Below are 13,343 nucleotides of genomic sequence, written 5' to 3'. Positions count from 1 at the left end.
AGTTCCTCATAGTTATCTGAAAGGCTGTCTCCCAGGCTATAGACCTCATTTTGCCCCAAAGAAAACTTAACTCACAGGTCTCACGCTGTGCATCTTTTTTAAGTCGGCACCTCTGTTGACCATCACTGTCACAATCAGTGGTGTCTTCCAGCCACGTGAGGCCCAGGACCCTGAGATGACAAAGAACCTTCTCCCATTGGAGGAGGCATGGGACACAGCCCCAGTGCAGTGGGGAGCGAAGGCCTTCCCACTACCTCTTAATCCACAGACACAGGCCAGCCGTTGTGTCTGGGATCCAAGTACAACTGGCCAGAGCTGGAGGCCGTGCGAAGTGACCTTTCTTCACCAGTAGCTCATCTTACTCTTGTCATTAAGAACTTAAGGTATAATGTACTTTTGCCTGAAATACACGTCAGGAAAAATAAAAATGTTTGTGGTCTGCATATTTTATGAGTTACATATATCATACACCTAGAGACAGCATTTTTCAGAATCTACAAATATTCTCAAGCCTCCATCCCTCTTTTACTATCACCCCATTCATGAAGGACTCGTTGGCTGCTTTTGTGGAGGAGAAGGGAAATTTGGCGAAAAGTAGCATGAAAAACAGAATCTGAAAAATTCCATGTTTTGAACACATTTCTGTGCGCTAAGAGCTAGTGAGGAAGGAGGATTGACAGAAGGATTTTAGAGAGGAATGGCCTCTCACTCAATAAATAGTAAAGAAGAAACCAATTAGAGATAAATAAGCACCAGAGCCCAACTCCAGAGCAGGGACATGAAAGACAGATCCACGGCTGGTTCCTAGCTTCTGGGGAAGTGGAACAGACAGAGGGGCCCCATCATTTGGGTGGGGTTTTAGGAGCATCCCAAGGAGTGTGACAGCACAGGGACAGAAGGGTCACAAAATGCTCTCTAGATGGGGTTTCCTTCTTCATCAACTACTTGTAAAATAGTGAAAAGGGAACATCTTCCTTGAGGAAGTGTATAGAAGGGAGAAAGGTCTATGTCTCTTTGACTCCTTACCCCAAACTAGGGCACACGCTGCCTGCACCTGGCCTTGGTGTGGTGTCATCTCTGGGTTGGCCCCCGTCCAGAGCTCCCCCGGGGCTGGTGGTGGATTCCCATGTCCCATGCTGCTGGGGTCAGCACCACTGGAAGACCAGCTACTGCTCCAAAGTGAAAGAGCGAGTGTGCGTTCCTGGGGTTCAACAACCTGAGCTAAGTTTTTGTTCCTGAAATTACTAGATGGAGAGTATCTTGCTGTGGCTCGAGGGCCGCATGACGCTCGTCATTATTTAGAAGAAAGAGGCCCAGGTGCACGGAGAATGCTCCTTGACGGTGAGAAGAGGGCTCACTTGATTTACAAAGAGCCCGTGAATTTAGCACTAGCCGCCCTCCACCTCGCACTTCTTCACTGAGCTTCTCCCAAACCCCTATTCCTTTGCCCAAGTGCCCAGCAAGAGTGGAAAAGAAAATCATTGCAAATCAAGAAAGCTGGAAGAGGCAACAGGCCATCATATAACGAGTTGTGTTCTCAGAAACCAAAGATCAGGGTTCAAAAACCCCTGCCCAAAGTGCTCGGTAGATGCTGCTTGCAAAGGACAGAAGGGGCACCTGCTGAGGTCACACTGCGGACGCCGGAGGTCACTGGCTTCCACTCCTACAGGGTCTGCACCAGCGTGTGCGGGAGATGCCAGATGCTCATCTCTTCCTTGAGGCCACACTCAGGAACGCGTGGGAGCTGAGAGGAATGCAGGGCTGGGGAACAAACGGGAGCCGTCTGGGCAGTGGCTGCCAGCCTGGGGCAAAGGGAGGGGGTCCCTCTTCACGCCCTTCCCACCCCGTCTGTCTCTCGTTTTATTCTTCACCTCAGTCTGAGTCATCACCGTCAACCTCATCGTGGAAATTCCCCCATCTCCCCTACTCTGTCTCTGTCTCTCTGTCTCTCTCTCCCTCTCTTCTTGTTTCTCTGTGTCTCTCTCTCTCTCTTTTCTCACCCCTGCCCGTTTTACTTCCCAAATGCGTTTCCAATCCCTCTCTTCCCTGCCCCCTCCCTGGCACAGGTCAGCTTCATGAGCATGTGTGCAGTGGCCTCAGCACCCCTTCCTGCTCTTGCAGCGGGCGGTTTACATCTTCCACGCTTCCCTCTCCTAATCCAGATCCCAAAATGCCTCCCAAGTGTCCCTTCCGAAACACAGATCTCAGAGGGTCTTCCCGATGCTGAAGAACCATCCGGGACCCCAAAGCCCCGGGGGGCTCCCTTTCCCCTAGTAACACCAATTACCACCATCTGCATCCACCATCACCCAGGGTCCCGCTCAGCTCTGCACAAAATTCCCCAGTGAAACCCTGCAACATACTGGGAGGAAGCACTGCCATCTTGGGTTTACGAGCGAGGAAGTCGAGACTGGAAGGAGCCCCTCATCTGTAGGCAGCTAGGAAGCAGCCCATCCAGGAGGCTCTGCAAGATGCGCTCTGTCCCAACGACACTGCCCTCTCCATTTCCACTCAGTGCCACTTAGGAGGTTTAAGTCCTCCCCACCTTCCTAGGGTCAACTGCAAAATGCCCCTCACTCCCTCTGAGGAGTCCCCACCACTAGAGCATGTGTCACCCGGTGGCCTTGGTGTGTCTGTCCTCCCCACAAGACTGATTCCTTAAAGACAAAGGTCAATTTTGCGTCCCCAAGGCCGAGCACAGAACCGGCACGCAGGGAGGTTTCAATGAACCAAGTGGTGGTCAGATAAGTGCGTGCGCGGACGGACGGCCAGCCTGATCTTGAGTGGTCACACGCCTCTGCCTCGTCCATAACAAAACTCGAAGTGTTTGCTTGGCCACGTTAGACACTTTGGAAGTGAGTTCATACGGGTTAGAGAATATTATCAGAACAAGATTACATTTCCATCCTCTAAGGTTGGAAGCACCCTCACGGTAAAAGCGTTTTTGCGCTTTTGCATTGTTTTTGCCGTTCTTGTTTACTAGGGCCTGTCGCTGTGCTTGAATGTTAAGCAGATGGGTTTGGGCTCCATTCATAATTTCCCTGATTTGGGAAAAGTCATCATCACCGACGGGGACAGCGGCACCTCCGCACTGCCGGTGCCCACAGCAGCCTGGTTTTGGCACACGTGGATGCAATTTGACTTCGCTGGTGATCTCTCTGCCAGCTGCCTCTGCTGTGGGTCCTGACGACAACGGGGCGAAGGACAAAGCCTGGGCTCACCCTCCTGGGGGGACATTGAGATTCCTGGCCATGGTACCAACTCAGCCATATGTCAGCACAGAAAGTAACTGCTTTTTCCATATATGATCATAACTAATGTTGCAAAGCCTGTTTTGCCTGGATCCTTTTACAGGACCTGTGCAAAATATGCTGTGAGCTTTCACTCCAGATTTCTTTCTTAGGATGAATGGCTCTGCGCACACGGGAACAAGCTCTTACTCTCTTCATCGGGGGTGATAATTATTCCACAGGCTAATTCCCCAGGCGTTGAGTTCTACAGGGTGACAGTCTGGCTTGTGCACCGGAGCTGATGGCAACGGGAATCCTAATGGCCAAATACATCCTAATGTTCTCCTTACAATTCTTTCATTTTTTTTCTTTTTTTTTTTTTTCCTGTCTTTACCTTTTAGAAAATGTTAATGTATTCCTGATGAATTCAGTGTGAAAAAAAAATATGTTTATCAGCTTGGGTTTAAAATTTTTATTCATAATAAGAATATAGTCGCATTGCCAACACTTTCCAAAGTCAGTCCCGGAAGCTGGGCCAGCTCTTCGGGGCATCACAAACAAGATGACCACACAGGAGGGTGGCAGGTAAGGAGTTCAGACGCCCAGATGATAGGCAAGCATCTGTGCATCGGGTCCTGGTGCTTGGTTCTTGCCAGGCGTGGGGTTCGAGAAAGCGTGCTCTGAGAGCAGATAACCCTGCAAGTTGTCATTTGGTGACTACATAAGTTGTGCCTTTCGCCAGGGCCAAAAGGATGATAAGTTTGTCACTGCTAACAGGTGCTCGTTCTTTAGAGCAAACCGTGCTTTCTCCTGCGAAATCAAGCTACTGAATTTCTTGCCTGCATGTCCCCATCCATAAGATGGGACTGAGGGAAGGTGGGCTCTGGGGGCCCTGCCCCACGCAGCCTCCTATCCTGAGGGCTCGGATTTCCAGCAAGCCCTCTCCCCACTCCCTTTCCCCAGAAGCCCACTGCTACCCACGCGCGTGCAGCACCGCACTGGACGCGGGGAGCCCACCTGGGCGGCTGACCTGCCCCCAGAAACAACGGCACACAAGAAGCCCGCAGCTCTGCGGGCCGCATCCAGCACCCCAGCTGGGTTCTTTAGTTTGTGTGAAAAGAATTCCAGCGTGACACAGCTCTACTCAGTACAAAGAAGTGCTGAAGCACTAGGGGGGAAAAAAAGAATGCCTCTGAAAGCAAAGCAGCGGAGAGAAAGGCAGGGGTGGACCAGCCTCCTTCCCCCCAGGGCTCGGCCTGCTCCTCTCCGCGGGTCCCAGCCACCGGGCGCATGCAATGCCCCCCCGGGCGTCTGGAGCAAACAGTGCCGGCCGCTCTGTGGTCAGATGGGGACAGCCAGTCCTCCCGTTGTTTGATTTCTAAACTTGCATCCAACTCCCTGAGGCCTCTGAGAGCTCAGGGTTTGCAAATCAACACAACATTTAATTAACTGCACGTTAAAGTTTCCATCTTTCAAAAGGGAATTAGGGACAGTGCACATTCTGAAGCATTCATTAATGAAAAAATAAATGCGAAGGCTTCCCAAGTCCGGAGTGGTCTTCCCCATGCTAGATGGTGGCCCACCCTAATCCTCGGGGTCGGGCCGGGTCCTTCCCAGGAGCGGCTCGAGTCCTCTTCCAGGCCAACGTCGTTAACCCTCAGAGACCCAGTCTTGGTTTCAGCAAACCCCAAAGCCCTCTGAATTATCCTCAACAGTTTTCAGGAATACTCAGAAATGGTCCCAATTACACTGAATCGTGAATACTTTTTTATTAAAATGAAAGGTATATGCACAGCCCTGTTAAGAGAGGCATGAATAGTATAATTAAATACTGTCTGTGTCGCCTCTGGCATGGGTGTGAGCTACTGTCATCCCCTGGGGATGACAAGCACATGGGCCCCCATCACAGAGGACACAGCACAGTCAGCTTGACTTCAGGGAGCAAACAAGAAGAGACAGAGCAGAAGATACCCAGGGCAACTCACCGCATACAGGCTGGCACCTGCCCACGACACCAAAGTTCCCTGCTGCTCCAGGCTGAGGCCACACACACACACACACACCCTGACCGGGGGTCAGAACACCACGAGTGGAAAGAGCGTCTTTCAGGCGTCGGGAGAGGAAGGTCCTGTTTCCACCATGAACGCGCTCTGCTTCTCTGCTCGCCCTTCTCATCCGAGGAAGAGTGGTCCCTCCCCACACGCCTGCCCACGACGGCGGCAGCCCCTTCCACTAGCGCCCCTGTGGCGTCACTACCATAGGAACTGTTCTGCCGTGTCCTGATACTTAACTGTATATAGAGCTCCTCTCAATAGTCTCAAGTCTTGGAGTAAAGGAGTGGATCTTCTTCAGTTTTACACGCTGCGTTGTGCATATTTACTTGGTCGTGCCCATGTGTCGTTTCCATTATGTGACAGACTCTGTTCTACCTTCAGAGTATCGCCCTGTCCTCCTGGAAGAGGCAAACAAATAATGAAACAGGGAAGGGAGCTGATTACAAACTATAATTTGTGTTAGCAGGGAACATAACAAGAGCCTAAGATATGAATTGATGGAGAGGAAGAGACCAACTTCAAACTGGATCTCCAAGGACAGCTCCTGAGGAGGGGGCGTTCCGGGGTTGGGGGAAGAGGCACAGAAGGAAGAAGTGGGGTAGCAAGCGGGGAGGAAGGCAATTCTGGCGGGGGTCTCCTACACGCAGGAGACACAACCAACGCCTCTCCAAGAGTTGATAAAGTAGATCTAATCAATTCAAATCTAATAGATTCTACTAAATTCAAATAAATTCTAGCCAAAATATTCTTGTGTATAAACAAAAGCATCCAGTAGGTGGATTCCTCACTTTCCAGGAGGATGGTCCTCCCAGGCTTACCTGAGACAGGGGACCACACCCCAGGCTCTGCGCTCCCACTCTCCTCCTGTACATCTGCTTTCCGATCTCTGCTCAGTGCCCAGCATGACAACCAAAACACCAGAGAATTCTAGGTTCTCACCCACAATTCCTTGACGTTCTTCCTTTCTGTCCAGGTTTTGGGTTTTCTCACCAGCATGGCATCACGGTGAAGCCAGCCTCTCAATTTCTTACATTTGCTACCTTGAGGTCCTCCGTGGGATCATCCCAAAGCACAAGAATGCAGAGCGAGGTGGACGCAGCCATCAGACCCACAGCTCGTGCTGTGGGTCACTTGAACGTGTGTCCATCTTGTGTCCCCTTGGCTCTCATGGTCACCAGGCCAGTGTCCCTGCCCTTCTCTCTCTGCTCTAGGGCCGAGGGGCTGGGACTCAGCCAGGCACATCCATCCTCCCACTCCCTTTAGAATCTGATCCAAAGGGGATCTTATGTGGAGCCTGAGAGGTAGGAAATGTGTAAGGAGGTGGGTTTTCTTACCTGGACCCTGACTGCGACCCTCCCCAGGAGATAAGTGCTCCTCAGTTATTTGATGATTCCTGCCATGTGCCCAGGAACCTGTGATGTGTGCCTTGAGGTGGAGGAGGGGGAGGTGGGGGGGACGGGGGGGAGGGGTCTAAACATCTGTATCTGTGTCCCCTGATGCAGATGTGTGGCCACCCCTAGGAACCCCCTTCCTCCTTCCTTCCTCCCCTCTGCCCTTCACCATTTTTTGGACTCAGCCCTGCATTCCACCATCAGGGCTACACATGTGATGATAAACCCTATCATTCCTCCCAAAATCCCAGTCTAGTGGGGACGCCAGGTGGACACAAGGTGGACACACCTGAGAACAGTCATCACAACTGTGGTCATAATCGGGGTGGACGAGGGATCACAGCCGGTGACCCCCTTACCCAGCCCAGGTTTATTTTTTTGCTCCGAAATATTTTATTAATAAACGTTTCATATAAAAAACAGAAGATAGATATGTGTCACACTGTATAATGCACTGAAGGCATGTGGATGGTTGTAGTTTTTCATTTCTCTACAAAATGAACCAGCCATGATAGAGTTAAGAGTCAGTGTAAATATATTCATATTTTGGGGACTACTTCAACATACAAAGAGCCGTGTTCATTTTTTTGTTTTGTTTTTATACAGCAGGTTCTTATTAGTTACCTATTTTATACATATTAGTGTATATATGTCAATCCCAATCTCCCAAAGGACCGTGTTAATTTTTAACCATGAAGAAAGCGTATAGTAAAATAGACTTTCAAAATTGCAGATAAAAATCTGTACCTCAAGGATACGTTTCAGGCCTTTCTGTGTGCACAGCATGATGTAGAGAGAGAAGAACTGCCTAGAGAGGACCCATCACATCAGGTGTTAGAGGTCTGGCCCGTTTCAGCTTGCAAGACCTCTCTCTTCCTCTTTTCTCAAGGGGAAAGGCTTCTCAGAGGAGGAAAAGCCAGGATCAACTTTTGAGTTGGTCAAAAGTTAAGAGTGACACTTAGCAAACAGCAAGAATTAAGAGGTACTAGCTACATCAGTAAGCACATTATTGAAAATATAGTCCTTTATGCTGGTTCCCATGGAGGTCCGTGGGTTGGAGAAAGGGCTTCTGATGACCATGCCAAGATCCTGGAAGGCCCTCACCTCTACCCAGCGAGTCCAGTCCAGTTGGTGTGTGTTATGGCCCCAGAATCCATTTGTTTGTTTTACTTCTCTAATGAGGTATACGATAGGTGTGTGATGATTTCATTCTCATAGCGTTTATGTGAGAGTCAAGGAGCTACTCTGCTCCACTGAACCATTATCAGAGATCAGCCAGGCCAATGGGTATAGGAGCCTGTAGGTCATTCAGCCCCAGGAATAGCACAGTCAAACCCCAACTGGTTGGCCAAATGGTTTCTGCTGCAAATTTCTGATGAACAATATTTCTTTCGCCTGGGCCAAGATTTAATTTGTGCTGCAAGGGAACACTTTCAATTGTCAACAACAAAAGGCGATATTTCCTATATTCCTTGAGAATAAGCTTCAAAGGTTTCAGCTCCTTTTTAAAAAGCTTTTCAGCTTTATTTTGACGTGGCAGAAAAGTTTTGCATGCATCCTCGCATCCTGTGTTGTGACAGCTGCATTTAATGAGTGCAAAATGATCAGAAAAACATCCTCTGCCATGGGGGTTGCCAACTGGTGACAGGGAAGAGGGGTGCTGTCATCAGAGCAGGAGAGTCATGCACGCATATGCAGAGGTGGGATTCCTGCCCGGCTGGTCTGTACCCGGCAGCTCCATGCACGGCCCCCGAAGCCAAGTAAGACCTGCAGACCTACATCCCACGGACCCCTCCTTCCAACAGCAGGATGAAGACTCCACCGTGTCACCCCAGGCCATTGTTGCTGGAGGTTAATCCATGTTTCCTTCTAAATTTTCTGTCTTATTGAAAGAAGGTCTTTCTAGCTAATCTAACACATTTATAATGAACAAACTCATGGGAGGGAAAAAAAGAAAAAGAAAAAAGAGCAGACTTTAAACAATTCATGTGTAAAGGCCCCAGTCGGAAAATGAAGGTCTTCTTTTACATATAGGTAGTCATGGTAGATTAAATTATTGTTTAGCAAACATTCACTCCACACCCCAAACACATACAACACTGACTTCCATGGGACGAATTTGCTTTCTTATCCCACGGATGTTGAGCTTGACGACGGGACTTCCCTTAGCCAATAAAACGTGGGCAGACACGCCACGTGCCAATTTGGAGTCCAGGCCTAAGGTGTGCGTGTTCACACTCACTCCTCTGAGAGCACCCACCTCCACCTTGGAAAGATCACGGGCCAGATAGCTCTAAGCCCTCCGACGATCCTTGCAGAATGAGAGGCAGATGAAACAGACCTGAGCTCCACCTGCAGCCTGACGCAGGTTGTCCCAACTGGCCCGCACACCTGTGGAACGTACCTGGAGGAGAGGTACCCAACAGAACCCAGCCCGGTTCAGCTGAGCCACAGCTGACCCAAAGCCCTGGAGCGCAAGCAAAACTAGGGGTTGATTTAAGTCACTGGGATTTGGAGCTGTTTGTTACTTAGCATCATTGTGCTGTTGCATAGCTTTTGAGAGAGGCCACCAACAATGTATGCCTAATTATGCAACAGAAAGAAACATTTCAGCTGTAGTAGAAGCCTCTAGCTCCATGGACATGGTGTGGTGTATGGGAAAGCAGATAGAGCAAATACTCCAATCATTCAATCCTATTTATGTCAGCAAGATGAACAACAGCTTCAAACTAACTGCATCTTTCATCTTTTAGTTCCATGTTGGAGTCATGAAGTCACACTTAATAGGTAATATTTCCAAAGCAGCTCCTGGTCCCAACATGCTTGGTTTATTTGTTGTTACCTACCCACACCTTACGGGGAAACCACAAGTACCCACCTGCGTCTATCTCTTTCTCTGGAGTCTGTTTCATTTCCATGGGCTCCATTTCAATTTCCTGTCGTTCCTCCATCACAGAAAGACAGCAAAAGTAAACCGTCACACTGAACCGTTATGACAATTTACTCTTGAGGAGAGAATCCTGTGGGTGCCTAAAAGCTCACTCTAAGTTTTATTTGCCTAATTTATGCTTCTACTGACAAATAATTAGGGCAGCAACTAATTTCAAAATGCAAATGTGTAATGAGTCTCACTTGTTTTGTTTTGTTTCCAATATCCTTTGGCCCCAGTTCTACTTGTGTTAGAGTCTTAATGGATTTAGTTTAGCAAAGGAATGAAATTATTTTTTCTAATGCTTTGTTTACTTGACGGAATCGGACTTTTTATCAAATATTGACTACAAATGTTTGTTCAAGATCACATGCCATAGAAGTTAATAGGAATGAAAACCTGTAGTACAGAACCATCATTTTTTACGTGTCTGGGGGGTAATCTACTTGAACGGTGACTTAACAGCAGACAGAAGATGTTTATAGGGATGTGTCTGCCTATATGAACCAACAGTGATCTTCTAGTCAGAGGAAAGATTCCTTTTTATCCCTGAAAATACCACAGAGATGTTCTTCAAGAAGAGAAGACTTTCCAGCTGTAACAAGTAACATTAGCTCTTATTTCTTTTACATCCTCCAGTGCTGGGAAGACTGGGAAGATAGTTAGAGGTCCAACGAATGCTCCTTTCAACTGTTCATTCATTCACCACCTATCACCACGTGAATACTCTGTGCTGGATCCCACAGGACCTGCTCTCGGGGTTCACAGTGTGCTGGGAAAGTCAGACAGGGGAACCTCTGCATATTTTCGTCATCACACTACCTGGCGTCATTTTATATGCGTGTTTATTACCTTTCTTCTCCACTAGAATGTGAGCACCACGAGGGCAGGGACTGTGTTTTCTCACCATCCAAGCAGAGCCAATGGCAGGAGAGGCCCTCAGTGAATATCTGTGGCCGCTGAAAGGAGACATATGGTATTTTAGAGACGTGAAGAGGAGAAAATGAGAGGCCAAAGGAGAGATGCCCTTCTCAGCAGAGGATGGGATGGAAGGTGGATTGGTCAGAAAGGTACCAAAGAGGAGGCTGCCCAAAGAGCAGAGTCAGGGATTTCCCTGGTGGTCCAGTGGTTAAGAATCCACCTTTCAATGCAGGGGACGTGGGTTAGATCCCTGGTCAGGGAACTAAGATCCCACATGCCGCGGAGCAACTAAGCCCGCGTGCCATAAACTACAGAACCCAGGCGCCACAACTAGAGAGAAGCCTGCACACCGCAACGGAGAGCCCGAATGCCGCAACTAAGACCTGATGCAGCCAAATAAATGAATGAATCTATCAATTAATCAATAAATAAACAAACAAAGAGCAGAGCAGATGTAAAGCCACAGAGAAGGAGGTGATCTGGATGGCTTTGGGAACACCAGGGAAGTTTCCCTGGAGCAAGAGATCCCTTGGGGAATGGCAGGTGCTGGGACTAGACAGGTAGGGAGACCCAAAGCAGGAGTCACCTTATACCCCGATGGGGAGCCTTCATCTTTCTCCGTAATCGGTGCATCTTTCTCTGTAATCCATACACCAATCAGAGTATGACTGATGGAAACAGGTAAATGCCAAATTACTCACTAGTGTGTACACTGAAGGAAAACATTTGTCCACTTTTGGCAGACACTTGAAGCCCTCCTTTATAACAAATATGTAATATTTTTCCACTGATAGGCGACTTGGCTTAAGGGTAAGGCCATGGCCTTATCCACCAACTCAAAAGAGTACTCAAGCAACACACGTCAGATGTAGCTAGATTTTTTCTTCCATTCTCTACATATTTAAAGGAAAATCAGCATTTTGGTCTGAATTATCTGAAGAATCCCACAATCCTTCCTTTGCTTTTTGTAGACACTCAAGGGAGATAAGAAATAAGTATCTTTTCTCTCTCTCTCTCTCTTCTTTTTTTTTTTTTTTTTTTTTTGCAGGATCTTTAGTTGCGGCATGCAAACGCTTAGTTGCGGCCTGTGGGATCTAGTTCCCTGACCAGAGATCGAACCCGGGCCCCCTGCAGTGGGAGCACAGAGTCTTAACCACTGGACCACCAGGGAAGTCCCAAGAAATAAGTATCCTTAAGACTAAACATGATTCATATAAAAAGTCTACTTTAAAATAGCAAAGTTATTTGCCCCTTTTTTCACCCATGTGAGAAAATATTTCACACACCGAGAACTAGTGAGAGACCATCAAACAGGCAAGTTTTTTGGATTGCTTTCTTTTGTTTCACGGACTTTTCTGTTTTATTAGGAAAAAAACCACTCAGTGGAGCAAGTAGGCAGAGACCATCACTCGTCTTCTTCCTGCCGCAAGCCGAGGTCATCAGTAAGTGGGAGCAGGCCACCTCTGATTAATTATGAATTCCTCTCATGGCCACGGACTTCAGCCCAAGGATGACAAGGATTTTTGAACTTCAAAAAAAAAAAAAAAGAGGAGGCATCACAATAAATATTTCACCATCTCGTCAGCCCGGTTTGCTAAGCCTGAGGGTCTCGCCCAGCCTCTGGAGGCTGCCACGAGACGCCTCCCCAGATGCTCCCTTCCAGCAGGGAGGTGGCCCAGCGTCTGTATTTGGGCAGCCCTGCTGTCAGGGAAGAGGTGAAGGAGGGGTCACTCACACCTGCTGAGGGAGCGGCCTGGACATCCCTCGCCACCCCTGCCAGCCCTGTCAGGATACTTAACCAATTCCTGAATTGGGTGAGTTGACCAGTGATGGACCAAGCCTTCATCTGCTAGGTTTATACTCTGTTCCAGACAGCGATGGTCAGGGAACGTGCGGATGGAGAGTTCCAGAGCAGCAGGGAGCTGACCACCCTCACTTCCCCATGCAGACAGAAATCCTCAAAGGATGGTGCTGATTGAACAGATATTGGGCAAGAGCATGACAAGGGCCTCGAGGGTCCTTCATGTGGCCCCGCCGCACCCCTCCTTCTGAGCAACGTGGCCCCATGGTCATCAGTAACGAGGGAGCTCGTACGCTTGTGTTACTAGCTGCTGGTGTAACTTTTTAAATTCATGTTACTCTTATTCTTCATGTACTGGCATGTTCTTCCCCCTCTGGATCACACCTATATATTTTAGTTTGTCCTTCTACTAGTCTTAAACCCCATCTCTTCCTTTAAGGAGATCACAGTGGCTATGATCACACCATCTGTTGCCAGAAAAGAGCTTGAACCTAAAGTGAAATAAGACAGAACCTCTCACCCTTACGAGAGATTATCCTGCCACATATAACCCTTGGGAGTCAGACCAGCCAAGCTAAGACTCTTGCAACAGCTATTTCAGAAGAATTCCTGTTTGGGTTTTTTAAAACCACAAAGCCAAGATGTCAGAGGTAGATTTGATACTCCTATAGCTTGGCTGCATAAAATACGCAGGGTAAGCTGCTGACAGAGAATGTCCTGCTCGCAGCTCCTCCGAGGTCTGAGAAGGCCACGACCAGGGTCTGAAAGCGCAAGCCCTGAGTTCACGCAGGACATTAGAATGGGTTCAACGTGACCCCGCAGAGGATTCAGGCAATTCCGATTTGCTTAGCAATTTCAGAAAAGACAAAAAGTGAACCCTGCCGTGCATTTTTCATTTTTAAGAAGTGAGGAGTTTCCAGTGCTGTAGGTAATGATAAATCATTTATTACAAGATGACCAAGGCTTCATGGTAGCTTGTATCTACTAACAATCAAGTTTTACTAAAAATAGAATTAA

General features: G+C 48.3%; 1 long non-coding RNA gene across 7 annotated transcripts in view; it reads right to left on the bottom strand.

Annotated features, from left to right (window-relative positions):
* LOC309612132 overlaps positions 1–13,343 on the bottom strand; it is an 86,683-nt gene that overhangs the window by 6,540 nt on the left and 66,800 nt on the right. For 5 of the 7 annotated variants that reach the window (XR_014234952.1, XR_014234953.1, XR_014234974.1 and 2 more), the window contains exon 14: positions 5,522–5,682. This is a non-coding gene — a long non-coding RNA (uncharacterized lncRNA). Of the gene's footprint in view, positions 1–1,834; positions 3,927–5,521; positions 5,683–11,544; positions 12,054–13,343 lie in introns of those variants that run through there. The other 2 variants (XR_014234990.1, XR_014234991.1) reach the window with 2 other exon arrangements.

This window comes from Balaenoptera borealis (genome assembly GCF_965194805.1).
Source record: "Balaenoptera borealis genome assembly, chromosome: 15".
Classification (NCBI taxonomy): domain Eukaryota; kingdom Metazoa; phylum Chordata; class Mammalia; order Artiodactyla; family Balaenopteridae; genus Balaenoptera; species Balaenoptera borealis.
The sequence above is the reverse complement of the archived record's forward strand: the minus strand, read 5'-3'. Positions and strand labels throughout refer to the sequence as shown.